The sequence below is a fragment of the Ammospiza caudacuta genome, chromosome 18 (assembly GCF_027887145.1).
Source record: "Ammospiza caudacuta isolate bAmmCau1 chromosome 18, bAmmCau1.pri, whole genome shotgun sequence".
Taxonomy (NCBI): Eukaryota; Metazoa; Chordata; class Aves; order Passeriformes; family Passerellidae; genus Ammospiza; species Ammospiza caudacuta.
The window spans coordinates 658,903-685,355 of record NC_080610.1 but is presented as its reverse complement, the minus strand read 5'-3'; positions in this window follow the sequence as shown (position 1 = coordinate 685,355).

Here is a 26,453-nt window from a genome sequence, read left to right as displayed (position 1 = left end):
AGGAAGCCCTTAGCTCCAGGCACACTGCAGCTGTTCAAGGCATCCCAAGGGGAGTACAAAAGTGCAACAACATGGCAGCTTTCACAGCTTTTTCCTTGGCACCATCCCTATACCTTTGATGATTTATCTGCCTAGGGTTAGGGTTAGGCTTCAGCCTAGGGCTTGGATTTCTTTAACCAGGAAGCCCTGAGTTCCAGGCTTACTTCATCTGCCAAAGGCATCCCAAAGGGAGCGCAGAAGTGCCACAACATGGCTGCTTTCACGGCTTTTCCCTTAGGAAGAACCCTAATACCCGGCTGATTTACCTTCCCAGGGTTACTGTTAGGCTTAGGCCTAGGACTTTTAAAACCAGGAAGCCCTGGGCTCCAGGCACACTGCAGCTGCGAAAGGCATCCCAAGGGGAGCGCAAAAGTGACGCAACTTGGCTGCCACCACTGATATTTCCATGAGACCACCCCGAGCCATAGGCTGATTTTCCTTCCTAGGGTTAAGGTTTGAGTTACGCCTAGGGTAAGGGTTCTATTAACCAGAAAGCCCTGAGTTCCAAGAACACAGCAGCTGCGAAGGACTACCCAAGAAGAGCGCAAAAGTACCACAACATGCCTGCCTCCACAGCTTTTTCCTTGGGGACATGCCTAATTCCTGGCTGATTTGCCTTTCTCGTCTTAGGGCTGGGGTTCGGCCTAGGGCTAGGATTTTTAAAATCAGGAAGCCCTGAGTTCCAGGCACACTGGAGCTGTGAAAGGCATCCAAAAGGGAGTGCAAAAGTGCCACAACATGGCTGCTTTCACGGCTTTTTCCTTGGCAAGAAGCCTAACACCAGGCTGATTTACCTTCCCAGGGTTACTGTTAGGCTTAGGCCTAGGGCTAGGATTTTTAAAACTAGGAAGCCCTTAGCTCCAGGCACACTGCAGCTGTTCAAGGCATCCCAAGGGGAGTACAAAAGTGCAAACACATGGCAGCTTTCACAGCTTTTTCGTTGGCCCTATCCCTATACCTAGGCTGATTTATCTGCCTAGGGTTAGGGTTAGGGTTCAGCCTAGGGCTTGGATTTTGTTAACCAGGAAGCCCTGTGCTCCAAGCACACTGCAGCTGTGAAAGGCATCCCAAGAGGAGTGCAGAAGTGCCACAACATGGCTGCTTTCACAGCTTTTTCCTTAGGAAGAACCCTAATACCCGGCTGATTCACCTTCCCAGGGTTACTGTTAGGCTTAGGCCTAGGACTTTTAAAACCAGGAAGCCCTGGGCTCCAGGCACACTGCAGCTGCGAAAGGAATCCCAAGGGGAGCGCAAAAGTGACGCAACTTGGCTGCCACCACTGATATTTCCATGAGACAACCCCGAGCCATAGGCTGATTTGCTTTCCTAGGGTTAAGATTTGAGTTACGCCTAGGGTAAGGGTTCTATTAACCAGAAAGCCCTGAGTTCCAAGAACACAGCAGCTGCGAAGGACTACCCAAGAAGAGCGCAAAAGTACCACAACATGCCTGCCTCCACAGCTTTTTCCTTGGGGACATGCCTAATTCCTGGCTGATTTGCCTTTCTCGTCTTAGGGTTGGGGTTCGGCCTAGGGCTAGGGTTTTTAAAATCAGGAAGCCCTGAGTTCCAGGCACACTGGAGCTGTGAAAGGCATCCAAAAGGGAGTGCAAAAGTGCCACAACATGGCTGCTTTCACGGCTTTTTCCTTGGCAAGAAGCCTAACACCAGGCTGATTTACCTTCCCAGGGTTACTGTTAGGCTTAGGCCTAGGGCTAGGATTTTTAAAACTAGGAAGCCCTTAGCTCCAGGCACACTGCAGCTGTTCAAGGCATCCCAAGGGGAGTACAAAAGTGCAAACACATGGCAGCTTTCACAGCTTTTTCCTTGGCACCATCCCTATACCTTGGATGATTTATCTGCCTAGGGTTAGGGTTAGGGTTCAGCCTAGGGCTTGGATTTTTTTAACCAGGAAGCCCTGTGCTCCAAGCACACTGCAGCTGTGAAAGGCATCCCAAGCGGAGTGCAGAAGTGCCACAACATGGCTGCTTTCACAGCTTTTTCCTTAGGAAGAACCCTAATACCCGGCTGATTTACCTTCCCAGGGTTACTGTTAGGCTTAGGCCTAGGACTTTTAAAACCAGGAAGCCCTGGGCTCCAGGCACACTGCAGCTGCGAAAGGCATCCCAAGGGGAGTGCAAAAGTGACGCAACATGGCTGCAACAACTGATATTTCCATGAGACCATCCCGAACCATAGGCTGATTTTCCTTCCTAGGGTTAAGGTTTGAGTTACGCCTAGGGTAAGGGTTCTATTAACCAGAAAGCCCTGAGTTCCAAGAACACAGCAGCTGCGAAGGACTACCCAAGAAGAGCGCAAAAGTACCACAACATGCCTGCCTCCACAGCTTTTTCCTTGGGGACATGCCTAATTCCTGGCTGATTTGCCTTTCTCGTCTTAGTGTTGGGGTTCGGCATAGGGCTAGGGTTTTTAAAATCAGGAAGCCCTGAGTTCCAGGCACACTGGAGCTGTGAAAGGCATCCAAAAGGGAGTGCAAAAGTGCCACAACATGGCTGCTTTCACGGCTTTTTCCTTGGCAAGAAGCCTAACACCAGGCTGATTTACCTTCCCAGGGTTACTGTTAGGCTTAGGCCTAGGGCTAGGATTTTTAAAACTAGGAAGCCCTTAGCTCCAGGCACACTGCAGCTGTTCAAGGCATCCCAAGGGGAGTACAAAAGTGCAAACACATGGCAGCTTTCACAGCTTTTTCCTTGGCACCATCCCTATACCTAGGCTGATTTATCTGCCTTGGGTTAGGGTTAGGGTTCAGCCTAGGGCTTGGATTTCTTTAACCAGGAAGCCCTGAGTTCCAGGCTTACTTCATCTGCCAAAGGCATTCCAAAGGGAGCGCAGAAGTGCCACAACATGGCTGCTTTCACGGCTTTTCCCTTAGGAAGCACCCTAATACCCGGCTGATTCACCTTCCCAGGGTTACTGTTAGGCTTAGGCCTAGGACTTTTAAAACCAGGAAGCCCTGGGCTCCAGGCACACTGCAGCTGCGAAAGGCATCCCAAGGGGAGCGCAAAAGTGACGCAACTTGGCTGCCACCACTGATATTTCCATGAGACCACCCCGAGCCATAGGCTGATTTTCCTTCCTAGGCTTAAGGTTTGAGTTACGCCTAGGGTAAGGGTTCTATTAACCAGAAAGCCCTGAGTTCCAAGAACACAGCAGCTGCGAAGGACTACCCAAGAAGAGCGCAAAAGTACCACAACATGCCTGCCTCCACAGCTTTTTCCTTGGGGACATGCCTAATTCCTGGCTGATTTGCCTTTCTCGTCTTAGGGTTGGGGTTCGGCCTAGGGCTAGGGTTTTTAAAATCAGGAAGCCCTGAGTTCCAGGCACACTGGAGCTGTGAAAGGCATCCAAAAGGGAGTGCAAAAGTGCCACAACATGGCTGCTTTCACGGCTTTTTCCTTGGCAAGAAGCTTAACACCAGGCTGATTTCCCTTCCCAGGGTTACTGTTAGGCTTAGGCCTAGGGCTAGGATTTTTAAAACTAGGAAGCCCTTAGCTCCAGGCACACTGCAGCTGTTCAAGGCATCCCAAGGGGAGTACAAAAGTGCAAACACATGGCAGCTTTCACAGCTTTTTCCTTGGCCCTATCCCTATACCTAGGCTGATTTATCTGCCTAGGGTTAGGGTTAGGGTTCAGCCTAGGGCTTGGATTTTTTTAACCAGGAAGCCCTGAGTTCCAGGCTTACTTCATCTGCCAAAGGCATTCCAAAGGGAGCGCAGAAGTGCCACAACATGGCTGCTTTCACGGCTTTTCCCTTAGGAAGAACCCTAATACCCGGCTGATTTACCTTCCCAGGGTTACTGTTAGGCTTAGGCCTAGGACTTTTAAAACCAGGAAGCCCTGGGCTCCAGGCACACTGCAGCTGCGAAAGGCATCCCAAGGGGAGCGCAAAAGTGACGCAACTTGGCTGCCACCGCTGATATTTCCATGAGACCACCCCGAGCCATAGGCTGATTTTCCTTCCTAGGGTTAAGGTTTGAGTTACGCCTAGGGTAAGGGTTCTATTAACCAGAAAGCCCTGAGTTCCAAGAACACAGCAGCTGCGAAGGACTAGCCAAGAAGAGCGCAAAAGTACCACAACATGCCTGCCTCCACAGCTTTTTCCTTGGGGACATGCCTAAATCCTGGCTGATTTGCCTTTCTCGTCTTAGGGTTGGGGTTCGGCCTAGGGCTAGGGTTTTTAAAATCAGGAAGCCCTGAGTTCCAGGCACACTGCAGCTGTGAAAGGCATCCAAAAGGGAGTGCAAAAGTGCCACAACATGGCTGCTTTCACGGCTTTTTCCTTGGCAAGAAGCTTAACACCAGGCTGATTTACCTTCCCAGGGTTACTGTTAGGCTTAGGCCTAGGGCTAGGATTTTTAAAACTAGGAAGCCCTTAGCTCCAGGCACACTGCAGCTGTTCAAGGCATCCCAAGGGGAGTACAAAAGTGCAACAACATGGCAGCTTTCACAGCTTTTTCCTTGGCACCATCCCTATACCTAGGCTGATTTATCTGCCTAGGGTTAGGGTTAGGGTTCAGCCTAGGGCTAGGATTTTTTTAACCAGGAAGCCCTGTGCTCCAAGCACACTGCAGCTGTGAAAGGCATCCCAAGAGGAGTGCAGAAGTGCCACAACATGGCTGCTTTCACAGCTTTTTCCTTAGGAAGAACCCTAATACCCGGCTGATTTACCTTCCCAGGGTTACTGTTAGGCTTAGGCCTAGGACTTTTAAAACCAGGAAGCCCTGGGCTCCAGGCACACTGCAGCTGCGAAAGGCATCCCAAGGGGAGCGCAAAAGTGACGCAACTTGGCTGCCACCACTGATATTTCCATGAGACCACCCTGAGCCATAGGCTGATTTTCCTTCCTAGGGTTAAGGTTTGAGTTACGCCTAGGGTAAGGGTTCTATTAACCAGAAAGCCCTGAGTTCCAAGAACACAGCAGCTGCGAAGGACTAGCCAAGAAGAGCGCAAAAGTACCACAACATGCCTGCCTCCACAGCTTTTTCCTTGGGGACATGCCTAATTCCTGGCTGATTTGCCTTTCTCGTCTTAGGGTTGGGGTTCGGCCTAGGGCTAGGGTTTTTAAAATCAGGAAGCCCTGAGTTCCAGGCACACTGGAGCTGTGAAAGGCATCCAAAAGGGAGTGCAAAAGTGCCACAACATGGCTGCTTTCACGGCTTTTTCCTTGGCAAGAAGCCTAACACCAGGCTGATTTACCTTCCCAGGGTTACTGTTAGGCTTAGGCCTAGGGCTAGGATTTTTAAAACTAGGAAGCCCTTAGCTCCAGGCACACTGCAGCTGTTCAAGGCATCCCAAGGGGAGTACAAAAGTGCAAACACATGGCAGCTTTCACGGCTTTTTCCTTGGCACCATCCCTATACCTAGGCTGATTTATCTGCCTAGGGTTAGGGTTAGGCTTCAGCCTAGGGCTTGGATTTTTTTAACCAGGAAGCCCTGTGCTCCAAGCACACTGCAGCTGTGAAAGGCATCCCAAGCGGAGTGCAGAAGTGCCACAACATGGCTGCTTTCACAGCTTTTTCCTTAGGAAGAACCCTAATACCCGGCTGATTTACCTTCCCAGGGTTACTGTTAGGCTTAGGCCTAGGACTTTTAAAACCAGGAAGCCCTGGGCTCCAGGCACACTGCAGCTGCGAAAGGCATCCCAAGGGGAGTGCAAAAGTGACGCAACATGGCTGCAACAACTGATATTTCCATGAGACCATCCCGAACCATAGGCTGATTTTCCTTCCTAGGGTTAAGGTTTGAGTTACGCCTAGGGTAAGGGTTCTATTAACCAGAAAGCCCTGAGTTCCAAGAACACAGCAGCTGCGAAGGACTACCCAAGAAGAGCGCAAAAGTACCACAACATGCCTGCCTCCACAGCTTTTTCCTTGGGGACATGCCTAATTCCTGGCTGATTTGCCTTTCTCGTCTTAGTGTTGGGGTTCGGCCTAGGGCTAGGGTTTTTAAAATCAGGAAGCCCTGAGTTCCAGGCACACTGGAGCTGTGAAAGGCATCCAAAAGGGAGTGCAAAAGTGCCACAACATGGCTGCTTTCACGGCTTTTTCCTTGGCAAGAAGCTTAACACCAGGCTGATTTACCTTCCCAGGGTTACTGTTAGGCTTAGGCCTAGGACTAGGATTTTTAAAACTAGGAAGCCCTTAGCTCCAGGCACACTGCAGCTGTTCAAGGCATCCCAAGGGGAGTACAAAAGTGCAAACACATGGCAGCTTTCACAGCTTTTTCCTTGGCCCCATCCCTATACCTAGGCTGATTTATCTGCCTAGGGTTAGGGTTAGGGTTCAGCCTAGGGCTTGGATTTCTTTAACCAGGAAGCCCTGAGTTCCAGGCTTACTTCATCTGCCAAAGGCATTCCAAAGGGAGCGCAGAAGTGCCACAACATGGCTGCTTTCACGGCTTTTCCCTTAGGAAGCACCCTAATACCCGGCTGATTCACCTTCCCAGGGTTACTGTTAGGCTTAGGCCTAGGACTTTTAAAACCAGGAAGCCCTGGGCTCCAGGCACACTGCAGCTGCGAAAGGCATCCCAAGGGGAGCGCAAAAGTGACGCAACTTGGCTGCCACCACTGATATTTCCATGAGACCACCCCGAGCCATAGGCTGATTTTCCTTCCTAGGCTTAAGGTTTGAGTTACGCCTAGGGTAAGGGTTCTATTAACCAGAAAGCCCTGAGTTCCAAGAACACAGCAGCTGCGAAGGACTACCCAAGAAGAGCGCAAAAGTACCACAACATGCCTGCCTCCACAGCTTTTTCCTTGGGGACATGCCTAATTCCTGGCTGATTTGCCTTTCTCGTCTTAGGGTTGGGGTTCGGCCTAGGGCTAGGGTTTTTAAAATCAGGAAGCCCTGAGTTCCAGGCACACTGGAGCTGTGAAAGGCATCCAAAAGGGAGTGCAAAAGTGCCACAACATGGCTGCTTTCACGGCTTTTTCCTTGGCAAGAAGCTTAACACCAGGCTGATTTACCTTCCCAGGGTTACTGTTAGGCTTAGGCCTAGGGCTAGGATTTTTAAAACTAGGAAGCCCTTAGCTCCAGGCACACTGCAGCTGTTCAAGGCATCCCAAGGGGAGTACAAAAGTGCAAACACATGGCAGCTTTCACAGCTTTTTCCTTGGCCCTATCCCTATACCTAGGCTGATTTATCTGCCTAGGGTTAGGGTTAGGGTTCAGCCTAGGGCTTGGATTTTTTTAACCAGGAAGCCCTGAGTTCCAGGCTCACTTCATCTGCCAAAGGCATTCCAAAGGGAGCGCAGAAGTGCCACAACATGGCTGCTTTCACGGCTTTTCCCTTAGGAAGAACCCTAATACCCGGCTGATTTACCTTCCCAGGGTTACTGTTAAGCTTAGGCCTAGGACTTTTAAAACCAGGAAGCCCTGGGCTCCAGGCACACTGCAGCTGCGAAAGGCATCCCAAGGGGAGCGCAAAAGTGACGCAACATGGCTGCCACCACTGATATTTCCATGAGACCACCCCGAGCCATAGGCTGATTTTCCTTCCTAGGCTTAAGGTTTGAGTTACGCCTAGGGTAAGGGTTCTATTAACCAGAAAGCCCTGAGTTCCAAGAACACAGCAGCTGCGAAGGACTACCCAAGAAGAGCGCAAAAGTACCACAACATGCCTGCCTCCACAGCTTTTTCCTTGGGGACATGCCTAATTCCTGGCTGATTTGCCTTTCTCGTCTTAGGGCAGGGGTTCGGCCTAGGGCTAGGATTTTTAAAATCAGGAAGCCCTGAGTTCCAGGCACACTGGAGCTGTGAAAGGCATCCAAAAGGGAGTGCAAAAGTGCCACAACATGGCTGCTTTCACGGCTTTTTCCTTGGCAAGAAGCTTAACACCAGGCTGATTTACCTTCCCAGGGTTACTGTTAGGCTTAGGCCTAGGGCTAGGATTTTTAAAACTAGGAAGCCCTTAGCTCCAGGCACACTGCAGCTGTTCAAGGCATCCCAAGGGGAGTACAAAAGTGCAAACCCATTGCAGCTTTCACAGCTTTTTCGTTGGCCCTATCCCTATACCTAGGCTGATTTATCTGCCTAGGGTTAGGGTTAGGGTTCAGCCTAGGGTTTGGATTTTTTTAACCAGGAAGCCCTGTGCTCCAAGCACACTGCAGCTGTGAAAGGCATCCCAAGCGGAGTGCAGAAGTGCCACAACATGGCTGCTTTCACAGCTTTTTCCTTAGGAAGAACCCTAATACCCGGCTGATTTACCTTCCCAGGGTTACTGTTAGGCTTAGGCCTAGGACTTTTAAAACCAGGAAGCCCTGGGCTCCAGGCACACTGCAGCTGCGAAAGGCATCCCAAGGGGAGCGCAAAAGTGACGCAACATGGCTGCAACAACTGATATTTCCATGAGACCACCCCGAGCCATAGGCTGATTTTCCTTCCTAGGCTTAAGGTTTGAGTTACGCCTAGGGTAAGGGTTCTATTAACCAGAAAGCCCTGAGTTCCAAGAACACAGCAGCTGCGAAGGACTAGCCAAGACGAGCGCAAAAGTACCACAACATGCCTGCCTCCAAAGCTTTTTCCTTGGGGACATGCCTAATTCCTGGCTGATTTGCCTTTCTCGTCTTAGGGTTGGGGTTCGGCCTAGGGCTAGGGTTTTTAAAATCAGGAAGCCCTGAGTTCCAGGCACACTGGAGCTGTGAAAGGCATCCAAAAGGGAGTGCAAAAGTGCCACAACATGGCTGCTTTCACGGCTTTTTCCTTGGCAAGAAGCTTAACACCAGGCTGATTTCCCTTCCCAGGGTTACTGTTAGGCTTAGGCCTAGGGCTAGGATTTTTAAAACTAGGAAGCCCTTAGCTCCAGGCACACTGCAGCTGTTCAAGGCATCCCAAGGGGAGTACAAAAGTGCAAACCCATGGCAGCTTTCACAGCTTTTTCCTTGGCACCATCCCTATACCTAGGCTGATTTATCTGCCTAGGGTTAGGGTTAGGGTTCAGCCTAGGGCTTGGATTTCTTTAACCAGGAAGCCCTGAGTTCCAGGCTTACTTCATCTGCCAAAGGCATTCCAAAGGGAGTGCAGAAGTGCCACAACATGGCTGCTTTCACGGCTTTTCCCTTAGGAAGAACCCTAATACCCGGCTGATTTACCTTCCCAGGGTTACTGTTAGGCTTAGGCCTAGGACTTTTAAAACCAGGAAGCCCTGGGCTCCAGGCACACTGCAGCTGCCAAAGGCATCCCAAGGGGAGCGCAAAAGTGACGCAACTTGGCTGCCACCACTGATATTTCCATGAGACCACCCCGAGCCATAGGCTGATTTTCCTTCCTAGGGTTAAGGTTTGAGTTACGCCTAGGGTAAGGGTTCTATTAACCAGAAAGCCCTGAGTTCCAAGAACACAGCAGCTGCGAAGGACTACCCAAGAAGAGCGCAAAAGTACCACAACATGCCTGCCTCCACAGCTTTTTCCTTGGGGACATGCCTAATTCCTGGCTGATTTGCCTTTCTCGTCTTAGGGTTGGGGTTCGGCCTAGGGCTAGGGTTTTTAAAATCAGGAAGCCCTGAGTTCCAGGCACACTGGAGCTGTGAAAGGCATCCAAAAGGGAGTGCAAAAGTGCCACAACATGGCTGCTTTCACGGCTTTTTCCTTGGCAAGAAGCTTAACACCAGGCTGATTTACCTTCCCAGGGTTACTGTTAGGCTTAGGCCTAGGGCTAGGATTTTTAAAACTAGGAAGCCCTTAGCTCCAGGCACACTGCAGCTGTTCAAGGCATCCCAAGGGGAGTACAAAAGTGCAACAACATGGCAGCTTTCACAGCTTTTTCCTTGGCCCCATCCCTATACCTACGATGATTTATCTGCCTAGGGTTAGGGTTAGGGTTCAGCCTAGGGCTTGGATTTCTTTAACCAGGAAGCCCTGAGTTCCAGGCTTACTTCATCTGCCAAAGGCATCCCAAAGGGAGCGCAGAAGTGCCACAACATGGCTGCTTTCACGGCTTTTCCCTTAGGAAGAACCCTAATACCCGGCTGATTTACCTTCCCAGGGTTACTGTTAGGCTTAGGCCTAGGACTTTTAAAACCAGGAAGCCCTGGGCTCCAGGCACACTGCAGCTGCGAAAGGCATCCCAAGGGGAGCGCAAAAGTGACGCAACATGGCTGCCACCACTGATATTTCCATGAGACCACCACGTGCCATAGGCTGATTTTCCTTCCTAGGCTTAAGGTTTGAGTTATGCCTAGGGTAAGGGTTCTATTAACCAGAAAGCCCTGAGTTCCAAGAACACAGCAGCTGCGAAGGACTAGCCAAGAAGAGCGCAAAAGTACCACAACATGCCTGCCTCCACAGCTTTTTCCTTGGGGACATGCCTAATTCCTGGCTGATTTGCCTTTCTCGTCTTAGGGCTGGGGTTCGGCCTAGGGCTAGGGTTTTTAAAATCAGGAAGCCCTGAGTTCCAGGCACACTGGAGCTGTGAAAGGCATCCAAAAGGGAGTGCAAAAGTGCCACAACATGGCTGCTTTCACGGCTTTTTCCTTGGCAAGAAGCTTAACACCAGGCTGATTTCCCTTCCCAGGGTTACTGTTAGGCTTAGGCCTAGGGCTAGGATTTTTAAAACTAGGAAGCCCTTAGCTCCAGGCACACTGCAGCTGTTCAAGGCATCCCAAGGGGAGTACAAAAGTGCAACAACATGGCAGCTTTCACAGCTTTTTCCATGGCCCCATCCCTATACCTAGGCTGATTTATTTGCCTAGGGTTAGGGTTAGGGTTCAGCCTAGGGCTTGGATTTCTTTAACCAGGAAGCCCTGTGCTCCAAGCACACTGCAGCTGTGAAAGGCATCCCAAGCGGAGTGCAGAAGTGCCACAACATGGCTGCTTTCACAGCTTTTTCCTTAGGAAGAACCCTAATACCCGGCTGATTTACCTTCCCAGGGTTACTGTTAGGCTTAGGCCTAGGACTTTTAAAACCAGGAAGCCCTGGGCTCCAGGCACACTGCAGCTGCGAAAGGCATCCCAAGGGGAGCGCAAAAGTGACGCAACATGGCTGCAACAACTGATATTTCCATGAGACCACCCCGAGCCATAGGCTGATTTTCCTTCCTAGGGTTAAGGTTTGAGTTACGCCTAGGGTAAGGGTTCTATTAACCAGAAAGCCCTGAGTTCCAAGAACACAGCAGCTGCGAAGGACTACCCAAGAAGAGCGCAAAAGTACCACAACATGCCTGCCTCCACAGCTTTTTCCTTGGGGACATGCCTAATTCCTGGCTGATTTGCCTTTCTCGTCTTAGGGTTGGGGTTCGGCCTAGGGCTAGGGTTTTTAAAATCAGGAAGCCCTGAGTTCCAGGCACACTGGAGCTGTGAAAGGCATCCAAAAGAGAGTGCAAAAGTGCCACAACATGGCTGCTTTCACGGCTTTTTCCTTGGCAAGAAGCCTAACACCAGGCTGATTTACCTTCCCAGGGTTACTGTTAGGCTTAGGCCTAGGGCTAGGATTTTTAAAACTAGGAAGCCCTTAGCTCCAGGCACACTGCAGCTGTTCAAGGCATCCCAAGGGGAGTACAAAAGTGCAAACACATGGCAGCTTTCACAGCTTTTTCCTTGGCCCCATCCCTATACCTAGGCTGATTTATCTGCCTAGGGTTAGGGTTAGGGTTCAGCCTAGGGCTTGGATTTCTTTAACCAGGAAGCCCTGAGTTCCAGGCTTACTTCATCTGCCAAAGGCATTCCAAAGGGAGTGCAGAAGTGCCACAACATGGCTGCTTTCACGGCTTTTCCCTTAGGAAGAACCCTAATACCCGGCTGATTCACCTTCTCAGGGTTACTGTTAGGCTTAGGCCTAGGACTTTTAAAACCAGGAAGCCCTGGGCTCCAGGCACACTGCAGCTGCGAAAGGCATCCCAAGGGGAGCGCAAAAGTGACGCAACTTGGCTGCCACCACTGATATTTCCATGAGACCACCCCGAGCCATAGGCTGATTTTCCTTCCTAGGGTTAAGGTTTGAGTTACGCCTAGGGTAAGGGTTCTATTAACCAGAAAGCCCTGAGTTCCAAGAACACAGCAGCTGCGAAGGACTACCCAAGAAGAGCGCAAAAGTACCACAACATGCCTGCCTCCACAGCTTTTTCCTTGGGGACATGCCTAATTCCTGGCTGATTTGCCTTTCTCGTCTTAGGGTTGGGGTTCGGCCTAGGGCTAGGGTTTTTAAAATCAGGAAGCCCTGAGTTCCAGGCACACTGGAGCTGTGAAAGGCATCCAAAAGGGAGTGCAAAAGTGCCACAACATGGCTGCTTTCACGGCTTTTTCCTTGGCAAGAAGCTTAACACCAGGCTGATTTACCTTCCCAGGGTTACTGTTAGGCTTAGGCCTAGGGCTAGGATTTTTAAAACTAGGAAGCCCTTAGCTCCAGGCACACTGCAGCTGTTCAAGGCATCCCAAGGGGAGTACAAAAGTGCAACAACATGGCAGCTTTCACAGCTTTTTCCTTGGCCCCATCCCTATACCTAGGCTGATTTATCTGCCTAGGGTTAGGGTTAGGGTTCAGCCTAGGGCTTGGATTTTTTTAACCAGGAAGCCCTGAGTTCCAGGCTTACTTCATCTGCCAAAGGCATTCCAAAGGGAGCGCAGAAGTGCCACAACATGGCTGCTTTCACGGCTTTTCCCTTAGGAAGAACCCTAATACCCGGCTGATTTACCTTCCCAGGGTTACTGTTAGGCTTAGGCCTAGGACTTTTAAAACCAGGAAGCCCTGGGCTCCAGGCACACTGCAGCTGCCAAAGGCATCCCAAGGGGAGCGCAAAAGTGACGCAACATGGCTGCCACCACTGATATTTCCATGAGACCACCCCGAGCCATAGGCTGATTTTCCTTCCTAGGGTTAAGGTTTGAGTTATGCCTAGGGTAAGGGTTCTATTAACCAGAAAGCCCTGAGTTCCAAGAACACAGCAGCTGCGAAGGACTACCCAAGAAGAGCGCAAAAGTACCACAACATGCCTGCCTCCACAGCTTTTTCCTTGGGGACATGCCTAATTCCTGGCTGATTTGCCTTTCTCGTCTTAGGGTTGGGGTTCGGCCTAGGGCTAGGGTTTTTAAAATCAGGAAGCCCTGAGTTCCAGGCACACTGGAGCTGTGAAAGGCATCCAAAAGGGAGTGCAAAAGTGCCACAACATGGCTGCTTTCACGGCTTTTTCCTTGGCAAGAAGCTTAACACCAGGCTGATTTACCTTCCCAGGGTTACTGTTAGGCTTAGGCCTAGGGCTAGGATTTTTAAAACTAGGAAGCCCTTAGCTCCAGGCACACTGCAGCTGTTCAAGGCATCCCAAGGGGAGTACAAAAGTGCAACAACATGGCAGCTTTCACAGCTTTTTCCATGGCCCAATCCCTATACCTAGGCTGATTTATCTGCCTAGGGTTAGGGTTAGGGTTCAGCCTAGGGCTTGGATTTTTTTAACCAGGAAGCCCTGTGCTCCAAGCACACTGCAGCTGTGAAAGGCATCCCAAGAGGAGTGCAGAAGTGCCACAACATGTCTGCTTTCACAGCTTTTTCCTTAGGAAGAACCCTAATACCCGGCTGATTTACCTTCCCAGGGTTACTGTTAGGCTTAGGCCTAGGACTTTTAAAACCAGGAAGCCCTGGGCTCCAGGCACACTGCAGCTGCGAAAGGCATCCCAAGGGGAGCGCAAAAGTGACGCAACATGGCTGCAACAACTGATATTTCCATGAGACCACCCCGACCCATAGGCTGATTTTCCTTCCTAGGCTTAAGGTTTGAGTTACGCCTAGGGTAAGGGTTCTATTAACCAGAAAGCCCTGAGTTCCAAGAACACAGCAGCTGCGAAGGACTACCCAAGAAGAGCGCAAAAGTACCACAACATGCCTGCCTCCACAGCTTTTTCCTTGGGGACATGCCTAATTCCTGGCTGATTTGCCTTTCTCGTCTTAGGGTTGGGGTTCGGCCTAGGGCTAGGGTTTTTAAAATCAGGAAGCCCTGAGTTCCAGGCACACTGGAGCTGTGAAAGGCATCCAAAAGAGAGTGCAAAAGTGCCACAACATGGCTGCTTTCACGGCTTTTTCCTTGGCAAGAAGCCTAACACCAGGCTGATTTCCCTTCCCAGGGTTGCTGTTAGGCTTAGGCCTAGGGCTAGGATTTTTAAAACTAGGAAGCCCTTAGCTCCAGGCACACTGCAGCTGTTCAAGGCATCCCAAGGGGAGTACAAAAGTGCAAACACATGGCAGCTTTCACAGCTTTTTCCTTGGCACCATCCCTATACCTAGGCTGATTTATCTGCCTAGGGTTAGGGTTAGGGTTCAGCCTAGGGCTTGGATTTTTTTAACCAGGAAGCCCTGAGTTCCAGGCTTACTTCATCTGCCAAAGGCATTCCAAAGGGAGCGCAGAAGTGCCACAACATGGCTGCTTTCACGGCTTTTCCCTTAGGAAGAACCCTAATACCCGGCTGATTTACCTTCCCAGGGTTACTGTTAGGCTTAGGCCTAGGACTTTTAAAACCAGGAAGCCCTGGGCTCCAGGCACACTGCAGCTGCGAAAGGCATCCCAAGGGGAGCGCAAAAGTGACGCAACTTGGCTGCCACCACTGATATTTCCATGAGACCACCCCGAGCCATAGGCTGATTTTCCTTCCTAGGGTTAAGGTTTGAGTTACGCCTAGGGTAAGGGTTCTATTAACCAGAAAGCCCTGAGTTCCAAGAACACAGCAGCTGCGAAGGACTACCCAAGAAGAGCGCAAAAGTACCACAACATGCCTGCCTCCACAGCTTTTTCCTTGGGGACATGCCTAATTCCTGGCTGATTTGCCTTTCTCGTCTTAGGGTTGGGGTTCGGCCTAGGGCTAGGGTTTTTAAAATCAGGAAGCCCTGAGTTCCAGGCACACTGGAGCTGTGAAAGGCATCCAAAAGGGAGTGCAAAAGTGCCACAACATGGCTGCTTTCACGGCTTTTTCCTTGGCAAGAAGCTTAACACCAGGCTGATTTACCTTCCCAGGGTTACTGTTAGGCTTAGGCCTAGGGCTAGGATTTTTAAAACTAGGAAGCCCTTAGCTCCAGGCACACTGCAGCTGTTCAAGGCATCCCAAGGGGAGTACAAAAGTGCAACAACATGGCAGCTTTCACAGCTTTTTCCTTGGCCCCATCCCTATACCTAGGCTGATTTATCTGCCTAGGGTTAGGGTTAGGGTTCAGCCTAGGGCTTGGATTTCTTTAACCAGGAAGCCCTGAGTTCCAGGCTTACTTCATCTGCCAAAGGCATCCCAAAGGGAGCGCAGAAGTGCCACAACATGTCTGCTTTCACAGCTTTTCCCTTAGGAAGAACCCTAATACCCGGCTGATTTACCTTCCTAGGGTTACTGTTAGGCTTAGGCCTAGGACTTTTAAAACCAGGAAGCCCTGGGCTCCAGGCACACTGCAGCTGCGAAAGGCATCCCAAGGGGAGCGCAAAAGTGACGCAACATGGCTGCCACCACTGATATTTCCATGAGACCACCACGTGCCATAGGCTGATTTTCCTTCCTAGGGTTAAGGTTTGAGTTATGCCTAGGGTAAGGGTTCTATTAACCAGAAAGCCCTGAGTTCCAAGAACACAGCAGCTGCGAAGGACTACCCAAGAAGAGCGCAAAAGTACCACAACATGCCTGCCTCCACAGCTTTTTCCTTGGGGACATGCCTAATTCCTGGCTGATTTGCCTTTCTCGTCTTAGGGCTGGGGTTCGGCCTAGGGCTAGGATTTTTAAAATCAGGAAGCCCTGAGTTCCAGGCACACTGGAGCTGTGAAAGGCATCCAAAAGGGAGTGCAAAAGTGCCACAACATGGCTGCTTTCACGGCTTTTTCCTTGGCAAGAAGCCTAACACCAGGCTGATTTACCTTCCCAGGGTTACTGTTAGGCTTAGGCCTAGGGCTAGGATTTTTAAAACTAGGAAGCCCTTAGCTCCAGGCACACTGCAGCTGTTCAAGGCATCCCAAGGGGAGTACAAAAGTGCAAACCCATGGCAGCTTTCACAGCTTTTTCGTTGGCCCTATCCCTATACCTAGGCTGATTTATCTGCCTAGGGTTAGGGTTAGGGTTCAGCCTAGGGCTTGGATTTTTTTAACCAGGAAGCCCTGTGCTCCAAGCACACTGCAGCTGTGAAAGGCATCCCAAGCGGAGTGCAGAAGTGCCACAACATGTCTGCTTTCACAGCTTTTTCCTTAGGAAGAACCCTAATACCCGGCTGATTTACCTTCCCAGGGTTACTGTTAGGCTTAGGCCTAGGACTTTTAAAACCAGGAAGCCCTGGGCTCCAGGCACACTGCAGCTGCCAAAGGCATCCCAAGGGGAGCGCAAAAGTGACGCAACATGGCTGCAACAACTGATATTTCCATGAGACCACCCCGAGCCATAGGCTGATTTTCCTTCCTAGGCTTAAGGTTTGAGTTACGCCTAGGGTAAGGGTTCTATTAACCAGAAAGCCCTGAGTTCCAAGAACACAGCAGCTGCGAAGGACTACCCAAGAAGAGCGCAAAAGTACCACAACATGCCTGCCTCCACAGCTTTTTCCTTGGGGACATGCCTAATTCCTGGCTGATTTGCCTTTCTCGTCTTAGGGTTGGGGTTCGGCCTAGGGCTAGGGTTTTTAAAATCAGGAAGCCCTGAGTTCCAGGCACACTGGAGCTGTGAAAGGCATCCAAAAGAGAGTGCAAAAGTGCCACAACATGGCTGCTTTCATGGCTTTTTCCTTGGCAAGAAGCCTAACACCAGGCTGATTTACCTTCCCAGGGTTACTGTTAGGCTTAGGCCTAGGGCTAGGATTTTTAAAACTAGGAAGCCCTTAGCTCCAGGCACACTGCAGCTGTTCAAGGCATCCCAAGGGGAGTACAAAAGTGCAAACACATGGCAGCTTTCACAGCTTTTTCCTTGGCACCATCCCTATACCTAGGCTGATTTATCTGCCTAGGGTTAGGGTTAGGCTTCAGCCTAGGGCTTGGATTTCTTTAACCAGGAAGCCCTGAGTTCCAGGCTTACTTCATCTGCCAAAGGCATTCCAAAGGGAGTGCAGAAGTGCCACAACATGGCTGCTTTCACGGCTTTTCCCTTAGGAAGAACCCTAATACCCGGCTGATTTACCTTCCCAGGGTTACTGTTAGGCTTAGGCCTAGGACTTTTAAAACCAGGAAGCCCTGGGCTCCAGGCACACTGCAGCTGCCAAAGGCATCCCAAGGGGAGCGCAAAAGTGACGCAACTTGGCTGCCACCACTGATATTTCCATGAGACCACCCCGAGCCATAGGCTGATTTTCCTTCCTAGGGTTAAGGTTTGAGTTACGCCTAGGGTAAGGGTTCTATTAACCAGAAAGCCCTGAGTTCCAAGAACACAGCAGCTGCGAAGGACTACCCAAGAAGAGCGCAAAAGTACCACAACATGCCTGCCTCCACAGCTTTTTCCTTGGGGACATGCCTAATTCCTGGCTGATTTGCCTTTCTCGTCTTAGGGTTGGGGTTCGGCCTAGGGCTAGGGTTTTTAAAATCAGGAAGCCCTGAGTTCCAGGCACACTGGAGCTGTGAAAGGCATCCAAAAGGGAGTGCAAAAGTGCCACAACATGGCTGCTTTCACGGCTTTTTCCTTGGCAAGAAGCTTAACACCAGGCTGATTTACCTTCCCAGGGTTACTGTTAGGCTTAGGCCTAGGGCTAGGATTTTTAAAACTAGGAAGCCCTTAGCTCCAGGCACACTGCAGCTGTTCAAGGCATCCCAAGGGGAGTACAAAAGTGCAACAACACGGCAGCTTTCATAGCTGTTTCCTTGGCACCATCCCTATACCTAGGCTGATTTATCTGCCTAGGGTTAGGGTTAGGCTTCAGCCTAGGGCTTGGATTTTTTTAACCAGGAAGCCCTGAGTTCCAGGCTTACTTCATCTGCCAAAGGCATTCCAAAGGGAGCGCAGAAGTGCCACAACATGGCTGCTTTCACGGCTTTTCCCTTAGGAAGAACCCTAATACCCGGCTGATTTACCTTCCCAGGGTTACTGTTAGGCTTAGGCCTAGGACTTTTAAAACCAGGAAGCCCTGGGCTCCAGGCACACTGCAGCTGCGAAAGGCATCCCAAGGGGAGCGCAAAAGTGACGCAACATGGCTGCCACCACTGATATTTCCATGAGACCACCCCGACCCATAGGCTGATTTTCCTTCCTAGGGTTAAGGTTTGAGTTATGCCTAGGGTAAGGGTTCTATTAACCAGAAAGCCCTGAGTTCCAAGAACACAGCAGCTGCGAAGGACTACCCAAGAAGAGCGCAAAAGTACCACAACATGCCTGCCTCCACAGCTTTTTCCTTGGGGACATGCCTAATTCCTGGCTGATTTGCCTTTCTCGTCTTAGGGTTGGGGTTCGGCCTAGGGCTAGGGTTTTTAAAATCAGGAAGCCCTGAGTTCCAGGCACACTGGAGCTGTGAAAGGCATCCAAAAGGGAGTGCAAAAGTGCCACAACATGGCTGCTTTCACGGCTTTTTCCTTGGCAAGAAGCTTAACACCAGGCTGATTTACCTTCCCAGGGTTACTGTTAGGCTTAGGCCTAGGGCTAGGATTTTTAAAACTAGGAAGCCCTTAGCTCCAGGCACACTGCAGCTGTTCAAGGCATCCCAAGGGGAGTACAAAAGTGCAACAACATGGCAGCTTTCACAGCTTTTTCCATGGCCCCATCCCTACACCTAGGCTGATTTATTTGCCTAGGGTTAGGGTTAGGGTTCAGCCTAGGGCTTGGATTTCTTTAACCAGGAAGCCCTGTGCTCCAAGCACACTGCAGCTGTGAAAGGCATCCCAAGCGGAGTGCAGAAGTGCCACAACATGGCTGCTTTCACAGCTTTTTCCTTAGGAAGAACCCTAATACCCGGCTGATTTACCTTCCCAGGGTTACTGTTAGGCTTAGGCCTAGGACTTTTAAAACCAGGAAGCCCTGGGCTCCAGGCACACTGCAGCTGCGAAAGGCATCCCAAGGGGAGCGCAAAAGTGACGCAACATGGCTGCAACAACTGATATTTCCATGAGACCATCCCGAACCATAGGCTGATTTTCCTTCCTAGGGTTAAGGTTTGAGTTACGCCTAGGGTAAGGGTTCTATTAACCAGAAAGCCCTAAATTCCAAGAACACAGCAGCTGCGAAGGACTACCCAAGAAGAGCGCAAAAGTACCACAACATGCCTGCCTCCACAGCTTTTTCCTTGGGGACATGCCTAATTCCTGGCTGATTTGCCTTTCTCATCTTAGGGTTGGGGTACGGCCTAGGGCTAGGGTTTTTAAAATCAGGAAGCCCTGAGTTCCAGGCACACTGGAGCTGTGAAAGGCATCCAAAAGAGAGTGCAAAAGTGCCACAACATGGCTGCTTTCACGGCTTTTTCCTTGGCAAGAAGCCTAACACCAGGCTGATTTACCTTCCCAGGGTTACTGTTAGGCTTAGGCCTAGGGCTAGGATTTTTAAAACTAGGAAGCCCTTAGCTCCAGGCACACTGCAGCTGTTCAAGGCATCCCAAGGGGAGTACAAAAGTGCAAACACATGGCAGCTTTCACAGCTTTTTCCTTGGCACCATCCCTATACCTAGGCTGATTTATCTGCCTAGGGTTAGGGTTAGGGTTCAGCCTAGGGCTTGGATTTCTTTAACCAGGAAGCCCTGAGTTCCAGGCTTACTTCATCTGCCAAAGGCATTCCAAAGGGAGCGCAGAAGTGCCACAACATGGCTGCTTTCACGGCTTTTCCCTTAGGAAGAACCCTAATACCCGGCTGATTTACCTTCCCAGGGTTACTGTTAGGCTTAGGCCTAGGACTTTTAAAACCAGGAAGCCCTGGGCTCCAGGCACACTGCAGCTGCCAAAGGCATCCCAAGGGGAGCGCAAAAGTGACGCAACTTGGCTGCCACCACTGATATTTCCATGAGACCACCCCGAGCCATAGGCTGATTTTCCTTCCTAGGGTTAAGGTTTGAGTTACGCCTAGGGTAAGGGTTCTATTAACCAGAAAGCCCTGAGTTCCAAGAACACAGCAGCTGCGAAGGACTAGCCAAGAAGAGCGCAAAAGTACCACAACATGCCTGCCTCCACAGCTTTTTCCTTGGGGACATGCCTAATTCCTGGCTGATTTGCCTTTCTCGTCTTAGGGTTGGGGTTCGGCCTAGGGCTAGGGTTTTTAAAATCAGGAAGCCCTGAGTTCCAGGCACACTGGAGCTGTGAAAGGCATCCAAAAGGGAGTGCAAAAGTGCCACAACATGGCTGCTTTCACGGCTTTTTCCTTGGCAAGAAGCTTAACACCAGGCTGATTTACCTTCCCAGGGTTACTGTTAGGCTTAGGCCTAGGGCTAGGATTTTTAAAACTAGGAAGCCCTTAGCTCCAGGCACACTGCAGCTGTTCAAGGCATCCCAAGGGGAGTACAAAAGTGCAACAACATGGCAGCTTTCACAGCTTTTTCCTTGGCCCCATCCCTATACCTAGGCTGATTTATCTGCCTAGGGTTAGGGTTAGGGTTCAGCCTAGGGCTTGGATTTTTTTAACCAGGAAGCCCTGTGCTCCAAGCACACTGCAGCTGTGAAAGGCATCTCAAGAGGAGTGCAGAAGTGCAACAACATGTCTGCTTTCACAGCTTTTTCCTTAGGAAGAACCCTAATACCCGGCTGATTTACCTTCCCAGGGTTACTGTTAGGCTTAGGCCTAGGACTTTTAAAACCAGGAAGCCCTGGGCTCCAGGCACACTGCAGCTGCGAAAGGCATCCCAAGGGCAGCGCAAAAGTGACGCAACTTGGCTGCCACCACTGATATTTCCTTGAGACCACCCTGAGCCATAGGCTGATTTTCCTTCCTAGGGTTAAGGTTTGAGTTATGCCTAGGGTAAGGGTTCTATTAACCAGAAAGCCCTGAGTTCCAAGAACACAGCAGCTGCGAAGGACTAGCCAAGACGAGCGCAAAAGTACCACAACATGCCTGCCTCCACAGCTTTTTCCTTGGGGACATGCCTAATTCCTGGCTGATTTGCCTTTCTCGTCTTAGGGCTGGGGTTCGGCCTAGGGCTAGGATTTTTAAAATCAGGAAGCCCTGAGTTCCAGGCACACTGGAGCTGTGAAAGGCATCCAAAAGGGAGTGCAAAAGTGCCACAACATGGCTGCTTTCACGGCTTTTTCCTTGGCAAGAAGCCTAACACCAGGCTGATTTACCTTCCCAGGGTTACTCTTAGGCTTAGGCCTAGGGCTAGGATTTTTAAAACTAGGAAGCCCTTAGCTCCAGGCACACTGCAGCTGTTCAAGGCATCCCAAGGGGAGTACAAAAGTGCAAACACATGGCAGCTTTCACAGCTTTTTCCTTGGCACCATCCCTATACCTAGGCTGATTTATCTGCCTAGGGTTAGGGTTAGGCTTCAGCCTAGGGCTTTGATTTTTTTAACCAGGAAGCCCTGAGTTCCAGGCTTACTTCATCTGCCAAAGGCATCCCAAAGGGAGCGCATAAGTGCCACAACATGGCTGCTTTCACAGCTTTTCCCTTAGGAAGAACCCTAATACCCGGCTGATTCACCTTCCCAGGGTTACTGTTAGGCTTAGGCCTAGGACTTTTAAAACCAGGAAGCCCTGGGCTCCAGGCACACTGCAGCTGCGAAAGGCATCCCAAGGGGAGCGCAAAAGTGACGCAACTTGGCTGCCACCACTGATATTTCCATGAGACCACCCCGAGCCATAGGCTTATTTTCCTTCCTAGGGTTAAGGTTTGAGTTACGCCTAGGGTAAGGGTTCTATTAACCAGAAAGCCCTGAGTTCCAAGAACACAGCAGCTGCGAAGGACTACCCAAGAAGAGCGCAAAAGTACCACAACATGCCTGCCTCCACAGCTTTTTCCTTGGGGACATGCCTAATTCCTGGCTGATTTGCCTTTCTCGTCTTAGGGTTGGGGTTCGGCCTAGGGCTAGGATTTTTAAAATCAGGAAGCCCTGAGTTCCAGGCACACTGCAGCTGTGAAAGGCATCCAAAAGGGAGTGCAAAAGTGCCACAACATGGCTGCTTTCACGGCTTTTTCCTTGGCAAGAAGCCTAACAGCAGGCTGATTTACCTTCCCAGGGTTACTGTTAGGCTTAGGCCTAGGGCTAGGATTTTTAAAACTAGGAAGCCCTTAGCTCCAGGCACACTGCAGCTGTTCAAGGCATCCCAAGGGGAGTACAAAAGTGCAACAACATGGCAGCTTTCACAGCTTTTTCCTTGGCCCCATCCCTATACCTAGGCTGATTTATCTGCCTAGGGTTAGGGTTAGGCTTCAGCCTAGGGCTTGGATTTCTTTAACCAGGAAGCCCTGTGCTCCAAGCACACTGCAGCTGTTAAAGGCATCCCAAGCGGAGTGCAGAAGTGCCACAACATGGCTGCTTTCACAGCTTTTCCCTTAGGAAGAACCCTAATACCCGGCTGATTCACCTTCCCAGGGTTACTGTTAGGCTTAGGCCTAGGACTTTTAAAACCAGGAAGCCCTGGGCTCCAGGCACACTGCAGCTGCGAAAGGCATCCCAAGGGGAGCGCAAAAGTGACGCAACTTGACTGCCACCACTGATATTTCCATGAGACCACCCCGAGCCATAGGCTTATTTTCCTTCCTAGGGTTAAGATTTGAGTTACGCCTAGGGTAAGGGTTCTATTAACCAGAAAGCCCTGAGTTCCAAGAACACAGCAGCTGCGAAGGACTAGCCAAGAAGAGCGCAAAAGTACCACAACATGCCTGCCTCCACAGCTTTTTCCTTGGGGACATGCCTAATTCCTGGCTGATTTGCCTTTCTCGTCTTAGGGTTGGGGTTCGGCCTAGGGCTAGGATTTTTAAAATCAGGAAGCCCTGAGTTCCAGGCACACTGCAGCTGTGAAAGGCATCCAAAAGGGAGTGCAAAAGTGCCACAACATGGCTGCTTTCACGGCTTTTTCCTTGGCAAGAAGCTTAACAGCAGGCTGATTTACCTTCCCAGGGTTACTGTTAGGCTTAGGCCTAGGGCTAGGATTTTTAAAACTAGGAAGCCCTTAGCTCCAGGCACACTGCAGCTGTTCAAGGCATCCCAAGGGGAGTACAAAAGTGCAACAACATGGCAGCTTTCACAGCTTTTTCCTTGGCCCCATCCCTATACCTAGGCTGATTTATCTGCCTAGGGTTAGGGTTAGGGTTCAGCCTAGGGCTTGGATTTTTTTAACCAGGAAGCCCTGAGTTCCAGGCTTACTTCATCTGCCAAAGGCATTCCAAAGGGAGCGCAGAAGTGCCACAACATGGCTGCTTTCACGGCTTTTCCCTTAGGAAGAACCCTAATACCCGGCTGATTTACCTTCCCAGGGTTACTGTTAGGCTTAGGCCTAGGACTTTTAAAACCAGGAAGCCCTGGGCTCCAGGCACACTGCAGCTGCGAAAGGCATCCCAAGGGGAGCGCAAAAGTGACGCAACTTGGCTGCCACCACTGATATTTCCTTGAGACCACCCTGAGCCATAGGCTGATTTTCCTTCCTAGGGTTAAGGTTTGAGTTATGCCTAGGGTAAGGGTTCTATTAACCAGAAAGCCCTGAGTTCCAAGAACACAGCAGCTGCGAAGGACTAGCCAAGACGAGCGCAAAAGTACCACAACATGCCTGCCTCCACAGCTTTTTCCTTGGGGACATGCCTAATTCCTGGCTGATTTGCCTTTCTCGTCTTAGGGCTGGGGTTCGGCCTAGGGCTAGGATTTTTAAAATCAGGAAGCCCTGAGTTCCAGGCACACTGGAGCTGTGAAAGGCATCCAAAAGGGAGTGCAAAAGTGCCACAACATGGCTGCTTTCACGGCTTTTTCCTTGGCAAGAAGCCTAACACCAGGCTGATTTACCTTCCCAGGGTTACTCTTAGGCTTAGGCCTAGGGCTAGGATTTTTAAAACTAGGAAGCCCTTAGCTCCAGGCACACTGCAGCTGTTCAAGGCATCCCAAGGGGAGTACAAAAGTGCAAACACATGGCAGCTTTCACAGCTTTTTCCTTGGCACCATCCCTATACCTAGGCTGATTTATCTGCCTAGGGTTAGGGTTAGGGTTCAGCCTAGGGCTTTGATTTTTTTAACCAGGAAGCCCTGAGTTCCAGGCTTACTTCATCTGCCAAAGGCATCCCAAAGGGAGCGCATAAGTGCCACAACATGGCTGCTTTCACAGCTTTTCCCTTAGGAAGAACCCTAATACCCGGCTGATTCACCTTCCCAGGGTTACTGTTAGGCTTAGGCCTAGGACTTTTAAAACCAGGAAGCCCTGGGCTCCAGGCACACTGCAGCTGCGAAAGGCATCCCAAGGGGAGCGCAAAAGTGACGCAACTTGGCTGCCACCACTGATATTTCCATGAGACCACCCCGACCCATAGGCTGATTTTCCTTCCTAGGGTTAAGGTTTGAGTTACGCCTAGGGTAAGGGTTCTATTAACCAGAAAGCCCTGAGTTCCAAGAACACAGCAGCTGCGAAGGACTACCCAAGAAGAGCGCAAAAGTACCACAACATGCCTGCCTCCACAGCTTTTTCCTTGGGGACATGCCTAATTCCTGGCTGATTTGCCTTTCTCGTCTTAGGGTTGGGGTTCGGCCTAGGGCTAGGATTTTTAAAATCAGGAAGCCCTGAGTTCCAGGCACACTGCAGCTGTGAAAGGCATCCAAAAGGGAGTGCAAAAGTGCCACAACATGGCTGCTTTCACGGCTTTTTCCTTGGCAAGAAGCCTAACAGCAGGCTGATTTACCTTCCCAGGGTTACTGTTAGGCTTAGGCCTAGGGCTAGGATTTTTAAAACTAGGAAGCCCTTAGCTCCAGGCACACTGCAGCTGTTCAAGGCATCCCAAGGGGAGTACAAAAGTGCAACAACATGGCAGCTTTCACAGCTTTTTCCTTGGCCCCATCCCTATACCTAGGCTGATTTATCTGCCTAGGGTTAGGGTTAGGCTTCAGCCTAGGGCTTGGATTTCTTTAACCAGGAAGCCCTGTGCTCCAAGCACACTGCAGCTGTTAAAGGCATCCCAAGCGGAGTGCAGAAGTGCCACAACATGGCTGCTTTCACAGCTTTTCCCTTAGGAAGAACCCTAATACCCGGCTGATTCACCTTCCCAGGGTTACTGTTAGGCTTAGGCCTAGGACTTTTAAAACCAGGAAGCCCTGGGCTCCAGGCACACTGCAGCTGCGAAAGGCATCCCAAGGGGAGCGCAAAAGTGACGCAACTTGACTGCCACCACTGATATTTCCATGAGACCACCCCGAGCCATAGGCTTATTTTCCTTCCTAGGGTTAAGATTTGAGTTACGCCTAGGGTAAGGGTTCTATTAACCAGAAAGCCCTGAGTTCCAAGAACACAGCAGCTGCGAAGGACTACCCAAGAAGAGCGCAAAAGTACCACAACATGCCTGCCTCCACAGCTTTTTCCTTGGGGACATGCCTAATTCCTGGCTGATTTGCCTTTCTCGTCTTAGGGTTGGGGTTCGGCCTAGGGCTAGGATTTTTAAAATCAGGAAGCCCTGAGTTCCAGGCACACTGCAGCTGTGAAAGGCATCCAAAAGGGAGTGCAAAAGTGCCACAACATGGCTGCTTTCACGGCTTTTTCCTTGGCAAGAAGCTTAACAGCAGGCTGATTTACCTTCCCAGGGTTACTGTTAGGCTTAGGCCTAGGGCTAGGATTTTTAAAACTAGGAAGCCCTTAGCTCCAGGCACACTGCAGCTGTTCAAGGCATCCCAAGGGGAGTACAAAAGTGCAACAACATGGCAGCTTTCACAGCTTTTTCCTTGGCCCCATCCCTATACCTAGGCTGATTTATCTGCCTAGGGTTAGGGTTAGGGTTCAGCCTAGGGCTTGGATTTTTTTAACCAGGAAGCCCTGAGTTCCAGGCTTACTTCATCTGCCAAAGGCATTCCAAAGGGAGCGCAGAAGTGCCACAACATGGCTGCTTTCACGGCTTTTCCCTTAGGAAGAACCCTAATACCCGGCTGATTTACCTTCCCAGGGTTACTGTTAGGCTTAGGCCTAGGACTTTTAAAACCAGGAAGCCCTGGGCTCCAGGCACACTGCAGCTGCGAAAGGCATCCCAAGGGGAGCGCAAAAGTGACGCAACATGGCTGCCACCACTGATATTTCCATGAGACCACCCCGACCCATAGGCTGATTTTCCTTCCTAGGGTTAAGGTTTGAGTTACGCCTAGGGTAAGGGTTCTATTAACCAGAAAGCCCTGAGTTCCAAGAACACAGCAGCTGCGAAGGACTAGCCAAGAAGAGCGCAAAAGTACCACAACATGCCTGCCTCCACAGCTTTTTCCTTGGGGACATGCCTAATTCCTGGCTGATTTGCCTTTCTCGTCTTAGGGTTGGGGTTCGGCCTAGGGCTAGGGTTTTTAAAATCAGGAAGCCCTGAGTTCCAGGCACACTGGAGCTGTGAAAGGCATCCAAAAGGGAGTGCAAAAGTGCCACAACATGGCTGCTTTCACGGCTTTTTCCTTGGCAAGAAGCTTAA